General features: G+C 42.3%; 1 pseudogene; it reads right to left on the bottom strand.

Annotated features, from left to right (window-relative positions):
- Positions 1-341: 341 nt before the first annotated feature.
- Positions 342-10177, bottom strand: LOC110333459 (annotated as a pseudogene).
- Between the last annotated feature and the right edge of the window lie 3748 nt (positions 10178-13925).

Below are 13925 nucleotides of genomic sequence, written 5' to 3'. Positions count from 1 at the left end.
CAATAAAATGTTCTAGTCTTTAGAATGTGCATTATTCAACTATTCCTCATATTCTTTTCCAATCTTTTAAAATCAGGAGTTTCTACCTAAGTAATACTCTACTATATTTATATTTGAATTGCATGTCTTAAGAACAAACAAAATCCATGGTATTTTGGTTAGCTCAGTGTATTTATAAAATGAAAAGCTCTATCAGAATACTTTTCACTGGAAAAATAAATAGAACAGACATTGGATCTACCGAAGTTCACATTCGCTTTGGCAGATGTCAGTGTGGGACAGTTCATGACAGCACAATTTGCCCTTATTCCCCCAGAGCTGACCAGCTTCCAAGCTAACTGTTAAATTATTTTACTGAGATTTTTATCATGTTGGTATCTGGCTCGTTCCACATCATCTTCAGCCAAGCTCTGAGCACTTCCAATTCTCTGACTAAGGGTTGGAAGCTTGGTCAGAAGCATCTGGAAGATTGGTGGTGGAAGAGTCTGCTGTAACGCTGGCAGCAGCTGCTCAGGCTGTCCACCCACAGCAAAGGCATTTGTCAGGTGGTCCACACCCTTCTCCTAGCCACCTTGTGCTAATAACTCTTCACCAAGCTGTATCTCTTCAAGGAAGTATTTCTGAACAGCTTCAGCATCTTTTAAATCCGGTAACTTGGCAAGCCCAGCTCTCTCCTCAGCAAGCTTCTGTTTCTTTCTTCGTTCTCCGAGCCTGTTCTTGAAGTTGGGGTCACTCCGCCTTTTGTGGTCGAAGTAGATGCAGTACCCGATGAAGAGGGCACCGCACACTCCCGCGGCGATGGCGCTGTTCCAGCCCACCAAGTTCGCTCGGGTGGGGCATATGCTGGGCCATGGCAGCACGCCTGGTAGCGGTTAGCTCCGACGGATTGGATCACGCCCGCCGCTAGCTGTAAAATACTTTTTTAAAAGAGTTTTTTAAAAGAACATGGAGGACCCTGATATAACTATCTCTTGTAAGGCTATGGCATGCCTGGCAAATACATAAGTGGATGTTCATAGTCATCTATTGGATGGAACACAGGGCCCCCAATGGAGGAGCTAGAGAAAGTACCCAAGGAGCTGAAGGGGTCTACAACCCTATAGGTGGACTAACCAGCACCCCCAGAGCTCGTGTCTCTAGCTGCATATGTAGCAGAAGATGGCCTAGTCGTCCATCAATGGGAAGAGAGGCCCCTTGGTCTTGGAAACTTTACATGTCCCAATACAGGGGAAGGCCAGGGCCAAGAAGTGGGAGTGGGTGGGTAGGGGAGCAGGGCGGGGGGAGGGTATAGGGGACTCTCAGGATAGCATTTGAAATGTAAATGAAGAAAATATCTAATAAACATTAAAAAAAAGAACATGGAAACTTTGCAGATAAATTTGCACACATATTCGTGTAAAGCAATATTTACCACGGATACTGATAATTGAAAGAAAATTGGCTACAAGTCTTAAAAAAACCAATAATGCACTGGTCAGTGATGGTGTACACCTTTAATCCCAGCACTCCCAAGGCAGAGGCAGGCAGATCTCTGAGTTAGAAACCTGCCTGGTATACAGAGCTAGTTCCAGGACAGCCAGGGCTACACAGGGAAACCCTGTCTCAAAAAATGAAACAAACTAGACATCAACAAACCAAATAATCCAATTCTAAAAATGGGGTACAGATCTCAACAGAGAATTCTCAACAGAGGAATGTTTAACATTCTGAGCCACCAGGGAAACACAAATCAAAATAACTCTGAGATTCCATTTTACACCTGTCAGAATGGCTAAGAAACGTGAGGCTCCCAGGATCCAATGGGATTGATTTTAGCCATAATGTGCAGAGAAGGGGGAGATAGAATCTGTGGAGACCGCCTCCAGTAGATAGACACAGCACCTGCTCGAGCGATGGAGCCTCCCACCCATCTCAAAGTGTTGGTTTTTGTTTTGTTTTGTTTTTGTTTTGTTTTGTTTTGTTTTTATCCAGATATGTTCCTTTCCAAAGGAAGAAGGGGGCGGGGGGGAACAGAGACTAAAGGAAGGGCCAACTGGGGAATTGCCCCACAGACACCAATCCCAACACTTGGTCAAGAGGCGCTTGCCAACAGGAACCAAGTGTGGCAGTTCCTGGGGAGGTCCAGTCAGCAACTGACCAATGACAACCATCAGAGTGAATTTAGGGAACCTGGAGGGGGAGATGGCAGAAGAACTGGAGGATCAGAGGGGATAGGCTGGCCTGACCACCCAGTTCTCTCAAAGACTATAGACCACCAACCAAGGAGTGAACCTAAAGGGATCCATGGCTCCAAATACATATGTAGCAGAAGATGGCCTTGCCTGACAGCAATGAGAGGGGAGGCCCTTGGTCCCAGGGAGGTTTGAGGCCCCAGAGTAGGAGGATGCTGGAACAGTGGGGCGAGGGAGTGTGGGTGGGTTGGGGAGCACTCTCGTACAAGCAAAAGAGAGGGGGAGGGGAGATGTGGTATTGGGAGGGATGGCAGCAGGATATGATGGGATGCGGGGTTGGTGGATGGGGTAACCAGGAAGTGGGATATCATTTGAGATGTAAACAAATGGAATGATTAATATTTTTTTTTAAAAAAAAAAAAGCACTAGTAAAAGCTCATGCTGAGAAGGATGGGGAGCAAGGGGGACACTCCTTCATTGATGGTGAGAGTGCAAACTTGTATAGCCACTCTGAAAATCAGTTTTCTCAAAGATTCAGGAAGCAATCTACCTGAAGACCATACCATACAATTCCAAAAGACTTTTCATCTTACCACAGACACCTGCTCAACTATGTTCATAGCAGCTTTATTCATAATAGCCAGAAATTAGAAACAACCTAGATGTCCTTTAACTGAGGAATGGATAAACAAGACGTGGTACATTTATACAATGGAGTAATACTATGCTGTTAAAAACAATGTCATCATGAAATTTGCAGGCAAATGGGTGGAACTAGAAAAAAAATTATCCTGAGTGAGGTAACCTAGACTCAGAAAGACAAATATGAACTATACTCACGTATAAGTGAGTATATTAGCTGTAAAGTAAAGAATAATCATGCTACAATCTACAAACCAAGAAAGGCTAAGTGACAAGGAGGGCTCTAGGGCAAGGGGGTGGGGGGATGATGTATAGATCTCCCTGGGAAGGGGAAATAGAGTAGATATTGCAGGTGGACTGGGGTGGGGGTGGAAACAGCTACAGAAAGAATCAGGTTGGGAGATGATGTAAGGAGAACGTACTGGGAGATGATGTAGGGGAAAGTTCAGGACAAGGTAGAAAGGTAGTGCAACGGAAACTCCCAGGAGTATATTAGGGTGACCCTAGCTAAGACTCGTAGTAATAGGGACATGGAGTCTGAACTAGCCAGTTCTTATAACCAGGCAAGATGTCCAATGGAGGGACTGGGATACCAAAGCCAGCCACAAAACCTTTAACCTACAATTTGTCCTGCCAGCAAGATGTGTAAAAGTAGCATAGAAATTGTGACAGTGGCCAGTCAACTACTGGTCTAGCTTGAGACCCGTGTCATGAGAGGAAGTCCATCCCTGAGTCCTGACAGCTCGGAGATGTAGGATAGAACCGAAGAAACTCAGAAAAACAAAGTAAAGAAATGATTCCTAATGATACTTTGCTAAAGCACAGTCAGTCATAAAGTAGGACAGTCATAAACACCACTGTCAAAGAGCAGCAGCCAATGGAAACAGATACAGAGAACACAGCCAAACATCACACAGAACCCAGTGAATCCTGTGGAAGAAGGGGAGAAAGGATTGTAGGAGCCAAAGGGATCAAGGACACCACAAGAAAACCTACAGAATCGATTAACTTGGGCTCACAGGTGCTCACTGAGACTTAACAGACAACCAGGAAGCCTGAATGGGTAGAACCTAGGCCCTCTGAATATGTTATGGTTGTGTAGCTTGGTGGTTTTGTGAGACCCCTGATGGCACAGGGACTATGTCTGACACTTTTGCCACCCTTGGGGAGTCTCATCCTCCTGCTGGATGGCCTCATCCAGCCTCAATATGAGGAGAGGTGCCTAGTCTTACTGCAACTTGATATGCCATGTTTGGTTGATATCCCTCTTCTGAAGGGAAACAGAGAAAGTGGATGGGGAGGGAGGGAGGAGTGGGGAGGAACTGGGGGGGAGAGGAGGAAAGGGAAACTGAAGTCAGAATAAATAAATAATAACTTAATTAATAAAAATATATCAAGGGATGGGGAGATGAGTGGGACTGGGGAGCATGATGCGACATTCACAGTAGGGAAGTTCTGTCCCTCCACTGTCCCTCTTGCCTATGCCAGGCACAGTTCAGTCAGGTCTGATAGTCTTTCCCCCACAGCTCCCTTTTGTCTCCTCATTTTCTTCATGGCCTTCCCCATCCTCTTTCCCTCTGAAGTGTTCCCTCTCGGCCCCTACTCTGTCTCTAAGTTGCTGGTTCTCTTTAAGGGGAAATGTGTCAGAGAGTACTGGAGTGACCATCCTTGTTACTCCCTGGGAGTCTGAGATGAATCCGCCCGCCCAGATCATTACTGTTTCCTTTTGCAGTTTTTCATTTATGCCCTGATCATATAAGTTTAGAAAACGCTGCCCAAAACACTGGACTGGTTGTACTTTTCTCTGTTTCTTTAATCCAGAAAAGGAAAAGATAACTGCTCAGTGGGGGCCTTCCCTAAAAATCAAAGACACTAAATCTTGCCTGCACATCAGTGCTGATTTCAGATAAAAGTAATTTAAGTGCATCAATGTGCATGTTGGCATCCAAAAGATTTGCCAACAAAAAGAATGTTATTAAACCTATTTCTAGATATTATTTTTACTAATATGCAAATTTTGCATACTTTATTAAATCCCCGCCATCTTTCCTCCAGATGTGGTATTTGTTTTTTTTTTTTTTTTTTTTTTGACATTACACAAACCTAGAGGCAACGTTTAGTTTAACAAAATTCTGAAAGTTCCAAAAGGATTTCATGTTTGCATTTTAAGTTAAGTGTATGGAAGTGTTCTTGTCATCTGCCTCCCAGTTCCTCAGTTAATCTCACTGACTGGCGTGTTCAGGGGCAGGCAAACAGGGGACAAATGGCACAGTGCCATCCTACCTCCTTAATAACAGTTTTATGTAATCATGTTAAGTGCAAGTTATGCCAGATAGTCGTATATTAAAAATAAAGCTTAAAAATCAGTTTATCAACCTGAAAGAAGTTTGAAGTTACTAATTCTTCTCAATTTAGAACTATAAAATATTGGAGTGCTGAATAAATTTGATAGTGATTTATTTATTATAATCAAGAATTGAACACATTCATGAGTGCCTGCTGGAGCTTGACTTGTTAATAAAACTTCTTTTTATTATCCTTAGACTAATTTGGGGGAGGTTCCTTCAATGCTAACTGACTTGGTAGGGATGTCCAGAGTTCATCTCTCCCCCCTCAGCTGAGTTTTACTGTACTAGGAAATCACCCTTAAAATAAAAACAAGAAACAACTGAACATTCTGTTCCATAGATATAGCCAAGTATGAATCATATAACTAAATGCTATGGAAAAGACCCCGGGAAGATGCATGACACCAGTATTTCAATTGTCTAGGGATAGCAATAATTTATTCTTCAGAGGAGAAGTTAGTAATGATGTCTTTCCATGGTCTATGAAGTGATTTATCACACCATGGTAGAACTCCTCAACTTCAAGAAGCAATCTTAAAATTGTATGCTATTATAAATACATTTCTGGGCCCAACTTATTTGTGCATAAAACTTCTTTTCTACAGTTAGAATGATTTGCTTAGGATATTTTCTTCAGTTTTAAATTGCTAGATAAGCATTTAAAGCATCACTGAAAACAGGTATGGACAAGAAAGTTAGACGTGTTTATATTTGAGCAACATGGTTTGAGATTCCAATTTCATCATACCCTTGACATACAGCCTACTCTTAAAGTTAGAAAAGGAGGAGGGGGAGGAGGAGGAGGAGGAGGAGGAGGAGGAAGAGGAGGGGGGAGGAGGAGGAGGCAGCTTTGCTTAGGCGTGATCTACTAAGTCTCTACTCATACCTTCCTTCCTCCACATGTTTTCAAGGGTAACTTCACCCTTCACTAGTCAGATCTGTGGGATCATCCACAAGATCAAATTATTTAAATTTTTGTGGACTAATCATGGTGTTTTAAACTCTATTTTCAACTGTAAAAAAATCAGAACAGAGTAGTACTCATTTTTGTTCTTTGAACTATCTATGATGAAGTATTTTCCTATGCAGTGTAAAACTCAAAACAGATGTCTCTTTTAAATGATTCTCTACAAAGGTGGTCTAAACAATATCTGATGTTAGTGTTCTTTCAAATAATTACTTCAGTGACTATTAATAACTTTCCTATGACAACACTAACCTGAGAGATTAAGGGGCACATAAAAACAGAAGGCAGGATGGTAAAAATGACTTAGAGCATAAAGGTGCCATGCCTGGCAATCCAAGTTTCATCCCTGGGGACCACATGGTGGAAGTAGAGAGTCAACTCCCATAAATTGTTCTCTGTCCTCCACTTGCAAACCATGCTATGACTGTGCCCAGATAAAAACATACAGGCATACATACATGCATACACACACAGAAGACGTAGAAAAAGGAGGGGAGGAGGAGGGAAGGGGAGGAGGAAGGGGAAGGGGAAAAAGAAGGAGAGAGAGGGGGAGGGGAAGGGAGGAGAAGGAGGAGGAGGAGGAGACGAAGAAGAAGAAGAAGAAGAAGAAGAAGAAGAAGAAGAAGAAGAAGAAGAAGAAGAAGAAGAAGAAGAAGAAGAAGAAGAANAGAAGAAGAAGAAGAAGAAGAAGAAGAAGAAGAAGAAGAAGAAGAAGAAGAAGAAGAAGAAGAAGAAGAAGAAGAAGAAGAAGAAAAGAGAGGAGAGAAGAGAAGAAAGAGAGGACAAAGAGGATAGAAACACAGAGAGAGAATAAACGTTTCTAAAAGCAGAGAAAGCATTGAGTGTGCCTAACGGTAGACAGGCTCTCTGGGTCTCTAGCAGTTCTGCTGGCCCTGTAAGCAGACGCATTGGCAGCCCTGGCCCATCTTTGTTAGGCAGGAGACAGAAGACAGAGGTATGAAATTGATGGGCTGAAGAAACTGGTGGCATTATGAAGCTTTGCCACCCACAGTGCCAAGAGAAGTTCACTGTTGTCTCCAATCTGGGCATGCTTTGCCTTTTGACAACTTCCATAAAATTGTGGTAGTAGACTGAGTTGTGAGTAACACATGGATAAAATTTTAGGACTTCACAGTGTGTGGCAGTGTCACTGAGAAATGTACTACCCAAATTCCTATAATGAGGGTCTAAATTATTTCTGACCAAGAAATAGCTTTATATACATAAGCAGTATAAGGTGAACCCTGCAGAATTTTCAAGGCATAGAAATGTGTACAGAAGAGGAAGGCATTACAGTGTCACCGATTGATTCTTATTTCTCTGATGATTCTTTTCCACTTTGATCATAGCTAATCCCAAGAACCAAACTGTGTTTTAATCCATCCTGACTTTTTATACTTTGAAACAGAGCCTAGAACACCACAATTCGCCCACAGATTTTTCCACTATTGTGGGTGGTATCTGATGATTCTTTCCCACTACCCATGATCCCTAAATCGTTTCTTCCCTGTGGTTTTATCATTCACCATGATTCTCTTTGCAATATGTTCCTCTTTAAGGAAACTGTACCCTAAGATGACAAGTAGTCTGACCCTTCATGGATGATAGAGATTGTTAACTTGACGGGATGTAGAATAACAGAAGAGACAAACCTCTGGGTGGCTGGGAGAGAGTTTCGAGTCTGAGCTAATCGAGGTAGGAATAGTCTCCTTAACTCTGGGCAGCGCTGTCCTGTGAACTGGAATCCTGGGTGCAGTAGAGGGGGGAAAGTAAGCCAAGAGCCAGTGTTCATATTTCCCCTCCTCTCTGTAGATGCAGCGTGGCCAGCTACCTCACGTTCCTGCCTGTGTCCTTCCTATGTAGGTGGACTCGGAGCCAAAAGAAGATCTTTTCCTTCCTTAATTTGGTTTTGTCATAGCAAAGAGAAAACAGTAACTAATGCAGACAGATGAGGGACAGCCATCTCTTCCGAGGCACTAGGCACATGTTAAAAACTGTTAACAGACTACTAAAATCATTATTAGCCAATGATAAATTCTTAACGGAAGTACTTCTTCTGTTGTCTAGGTTCCTTAAAGTAGGCAAAGATATTGGGTGATGGGGGATTTGACTTCGTGATCCGCAGCTACTGGACTCTCCCTTACTGTTCTTGCCGCCTTGAGCAAAAGGGCTATTAGTCAAACAGCCAGATGACCCACGATTATACCGGCACTGACCATTCTGAACACTTTTTAGAGAGCTCAGTGAAGCTCCGTGGTTATTAGACCACTTACTCCGGAGAGCTTATACTCACCCAGTAAGGACTGTTTCAAACAATTTAGGTCTAACGTTCTTGGCAACCATTGCCATCCAACCAAGAGGGGGCGCAATTCCCCTGATGGCCCTGCAGAGGGACTACTGTGACTGGTGCAAAGAGCACAGTGGTATGATTGGTTCAAACAGGAACCTTCATTTGCACTAAAGCTTTTTTTTTGTCGCAAACACCCTTTCTCCAGTCACCTTAGCAGGCTGTTGGTTCCCTTGCTGAGCCTAATAGGAAGTGTGCTCCTGGGTCGCCTCTCCTGCTGCAGCAACGTCAGGTTCATAGACAACTCTCCAGCGGTCTTTTCTCACTTGCTTCGCTGGTGGCACCAAGAAAGTGGCACTAGAAGCAAAGATGGCTGAACACGCGGCTGGCAGGCTGAGCTGCAGAAGCAGCAAAATTCCTGGCTTGGCAGCTCAATAAAAGGGGGAGCCATGGAGAGCACCAGACCTGCAGAAGTGGGGCGGTGGGAAGTGTGTGTGTGTGTGTGGGGGGGAGAACAGGAAGACTGTCACCTTGACTGTGGCAACAGTGGAAAGCTGGGGGCCACAACCGAATGGTTGGCGTTAGGGCACTGTAGTAAGAGTTGAAGCAAAGGCCACAGTACTAACAATGATAGCACCAGAAGCAGCGGCAATGGCTTAAAGAGCAGGGGTCCTAGGTACCACAGCCTAGAACTGTACTATCAGCCACTGCCAGTAGCTGAGCAATCCCAGAGCCTATGTCTGCAGTGACACCCTCCTCCATTGACTGAGGCACCCTGACTCCCTGTCATTGCCAATGACTGAGGCGCCCTGACTCCCTGTCATTGCCAATGACTGAGGGGCCCTGACTCCCTGTCATTTGTAGAGTTAAGATGTCCCAGGATCCCAGTTCTGTGAGAGCTGTAAGACACTAGATGATACCACCTGCTTCTGCTGCTGCTCCTCGCAGATGCCGACTGGTTATCACTCCTGTGATTTTTGGCTACAAAATATGCACCACTCTCTGCGATTTGACTCCCAGTTCTATCATGGTCTTTCCAGCTGTCTGTCTGATGTATTTCACAGGTGACTCAGATTTAAAATGTCCACATTCAGTTCATTCTCTCTCTTTCCCATCACATATTCAGTAGGCTCTTCTTTCCTTCCGTCTGCTAATGGGATCATCACTATCAGGGCCCCAAACAAGAAATCCATAAAGGATCCTCACTGCTAGTCAGGCAATTCACAGAATAAAGTCAATTGAATAGTACCAGACTGAGAAAAAACAGGCTCCTTAGTAGTTAAGAATCTACCAGGTGATGAGACTGTCCACAAAAGTTAATCTGTCCCTTCAAAGTCACCTTGTTTCACTTCTAGTCTGACTTATTATAGATGGATATAGTAGTTCAAGGTTAATTTTTTAATTCAGTCCTTATACATGCTCATGTGTACTACCTACATGTCTACACACATTGGACATCTTACAGTTGCGTTTGCCTGTTCCCATAAAGTCTTGATCATTTTAGGAGAATCAAATTACCCATGGCAGGAATGAATTAGTTCTGAGGATTTCAGCTCCTTTCTAAGTATCTTAGATCTGTTCCCTCGTTTACACGTCTGAGAATGTATTGAGATCACCCTCTGTGGTCTGTCATCAGATTTTCCTCCTGCCCTCACTTGTCCTCCACCCTTTCAGGCTCAACCACTTCAAATCCAGGCCCAACCTTGGTAACCTCATCACAATACTGGTAATTCCAGTAGCCCCTGCTTCCACTGTAGACCATCTATTACAGGTCTTCTCTGAGAAGAGTGATGTCCCTTCACAGGACAGGATACCCCTTTGTCATCTGAATCCTGTCTAGTTCTCTTACTCATCTCAATACTCCCTACCTCAGATCTCAAGATTCATCAAGACCAAACCGACAGCAGTTATCCTCTCATTGCGTGAGCTGCTCTAGCCTTCTTCCCCTGCCTTATCGTGATCTGGAGCCTTGAATGGTAGTAGTCTCTACCAGGCCATCTTCTCCAAAGAGGTTGGATTCCATTCCTAATTCTTAGCAAGCAGGAGTCTCCCCTGTGCAATTCCCAAATACCACCATTCCTACCCTACCCTGGCCCCACCGGGCTGTAATTATAGTGTTTCTGGCTCTCCCGTGTATGCATTTTTCTGACCCTACTGGCTTGGAGGGTACCTCACATATACGAATATTATAAATATTTAGTGATAAGTGGGTAGATTGATGGATGGATAAAGAGTAGGTAATGAGCTATGGGCATTAATGTGCCAATTTAATCAAAGTATACTTTTAAATTAATCAAAGGATAAAGTCACACATTATTGTTGGTTTCCCTTTTGGAAGGGTATTAGTTGCTATAATAAATACATCAACAATAGAACAAATCTGACTGCTGCCTCAACAGCTTTGAATACTTTCATCTTCTCCTATTAAACTCTGACAAATTAAAAATGTCACTGATAAATTTGAACATAGTAAATATTTTCTACTCAGAATATTTACTCTTTTTCTTTTCTTTCTTTTCTTTTTTTTTTGTTTTGTTTTTTTTTTTTTTTTTTTTGAGACAGGGTTTCTCTGTATAGTCCTGGCTGTCCTGGAACTCACTCTGTAGACCAGGCTGGCCTCAAACTCAGAAATCTGCCTGCCTCTGCCTCCCGAGTGCTTGGATTAAAGGCGTGCACCACCACGCCCGGCTTATTAACTGAAAGGTATAAATCATTTGTGAATTAGAAAACAAGGTAAAAAAAATCAGATCTTCTGTTAATATTTCACAAATTTGTATTGTGTTTAGAGAGTTTATTCTCATTGTATCAACTTTTTAAAAATGACTTGAGTCCTTGGTAAAGGGCCAGTAGTCCCAAGAATAAGTGAGACTCTAAATTATACAGCAATATAATGAAAAATATTTGGAAAGGGTAAGTAGGATTTTACATTTTTACTACCATTGAAGTAATGAAAAAGTTAAATTTTAAGCAGCCGAGATAGTGCTTGAGGAATGTATTAAAAAAGAGTTTGGCTGGGAGTTTGTGGAAGGCATGCAAAGATGGTGCTTATGTATATGTCAGAGCCTTCAACAGGACCCAAGGAGAGTTTGCACAATCACGTTAATGGCACATCTTCCAGTACATTAGCAGAACAGTTAGAGCAAAGTGAAACTCAATGGTCTCTGCCCCCCATGACTCCCCAGTGCCTGATTAAATGCCAGGGGACTGTGAGCAGCGATCAGCTCAAGCTAGATAGATACCTCCTCGTAGGTATTTATCTTCCCGTAGGATTTAATGGTAAGGATGTAGGGAAATTGAGGACATGTTTCTTACCAATGAAGTCAAGAAAGGAAAAATGTCAAGTTCAGGACCATTTTGTGGAGAAAATACAAACACAGGCCTGGACAGAGGTGTGAAAAACAACAGACTCCTCACGGCTCTCTGTAAGTGTTTTCTAGTCGTTCTTGACATGTGATGGTTCTTACTATTCCCCAGTATGTTCCATTTTTATCTTATTTTTCTACTGATATGTGTTCTTTTAAAGTGTAGGGCTGGAGATAAGGCTTAGCTGTTAAAGGCTAGGCTCACACAGAGCAATGTAAAATGTAGGAAGAACGTATCAAGACTTGTGGTTCTTATTAATTATTCTCTTTATTTAAAGGTATGGAATCTTTTTTATTATATTGGTTTCTTTATTCTCTCTCTCTCTCTCTCTCTCTCTCTCTCTCTCTCTCTCTCTCTCTCTCCTCTCTCTCTCTCTCTCAGTTTTTGGTACTGTTTGGGTGGATCTAGGAGGTGTGGCCTTGCTGTACTAAGTGTGTCACAAGAGGCAGGATTTGAGATTTTAAAGATTTCTAATTCGCTCTCTGCTTTGAAGTTTTTGTTCAAGATATGAGCTTTTAGCTGCTACACCAGAAGCATGTCTGACCCCTATTGCCTTCACCCCACTAAACCTTCCTTTTACAAGTTGTCTTGATCATGGTATATTCATCAGCAATCAAAAAGTAACTAATTCAGGGTCTAGGGATTGAGCTCAATTTCTCGACTGATTCATGACCTCAGTCCTCGTTAAGAATTTTTGCCCTTTAAAGAACCACTATACTTAGATTTTACTGCTGGTTACCAGATGTTCACAGTGGTGAGAAGAGAGTTCTGGGACTCAAACATGGGGACTGAGCATGCTGAGTACACACTCACTGTGTCCCTGAGCACTGAGTATGCACTTATTGTATCACTGAGCACTGAGTGTGCACTCACCGCGTCCCTGAGCACAGAGTGTGCACTTACTGTATCCCTGAGCACTGAGAATACACTCACTGTACCCCTGAGCACTGAGTATACACTCACTGTGTCCCTGAGCACTCACTGTGTCCCTGAGAGGTTAGTATGCACTTACTGTTGAGCACTGAAATGAGCTCTCTGTATCGCTGAGCTATTTTATATCCCCTATTTGTCCAACTATTTTGATAAGTGCCTCTTTGCATTTTGAAAACAATGAAAAAATAATAATGTAAACTCAGTTTCAAAGCACTAAAAATAAAGCTTTATAAATGAATGGTATAGCCAGGCGTGGTGGCGCACGCCTTTAATCCCAGCACTCGGGAGGCAGAGGCAAGCGGATTTCTGAGTTCGAGGCCAGCCTGGTCTACAAATTGAGTTCCAGGATAGCCAGGGCTATACAGAGAAACCCTGTCTCGAAAAACCAAAATAAATAAATAAATAAATATAAATAAATGAATGGTATAAAAAGCCTTTAGAAACATTTATACATTCTAATAGTTCACCACTCAGGAACTTCCAGTAAGGAGGCAAAGTCTTAACTATACCCCAAAATGTGCCTACAGAAAACTTATAAAGTGATTATTAATAATTGAAATATAATAAATCTTTAAAATGTCAGTCAGAAAGACTAATAAATTATATACGATAAAATACTACATAGTCATTTTAATGGCACAGTTTGAAATATATAATAACATAGAAAATATTCACTATACATTGCTAAATGAGAAATGTGAACTTCAACATTTTATTAAGCTTTTGTCCAAATTAAGCAGAGATACACATTATATATGCATACATGCATACATACATATGCACATCATAAAAGTAGCATCTATGTCAAGTCAAATAGTGGTAGATAGAGTTAGGGTAGTAGAATTGTAGCACACATTTTTTTTTCTCTATTGAATTCTTTAATGTTTAACATTTTATGATATCAACATATAAAAACCACATTGGTTCACCGCACCCCAAAATTTAAATGAAATTAAAAATATTCTGATGGGGAAATTTTTCATTTGCTTTCTAGGTAAGAATAGGCATAAAATTTTAAGACATAGCTTTGGGAACGAGTAGAAAATCCACTAGAAAAGCTTAGTGTGATCTTCTGTCATCTGAAGTCACCCTGTGGTGTCACACCCAGCTCTCAGAAGGGCAAAGGAGGATGTGTCCATTTCACCAGTGTATGCTGGTATCCAGCAGGGGCGTTGGGCACCACTCTGTCTCCTCTCACCGTGTGGGGAATTGCA

This window comes from Mus pahari, chromosome 15, assembly GCF_900095145.1.
Source record: "Mus pahari chromosome 15, PAHARI_EIJ_v1.1, whole genome shotgun sequence".
In the NCBI taxonomy this organism is placed as follows: domain Eukaryota; kingdom Metazoa; phylum Chordata; class Mammalia; order Rodentia; family Muridae; genus Mus; species Mus pahari.
The sequence above is the reverse complement of the archived record's forward strand: the minus strand, read 5'-3'. Positions and strand labels throughout refer to the sequence as shown.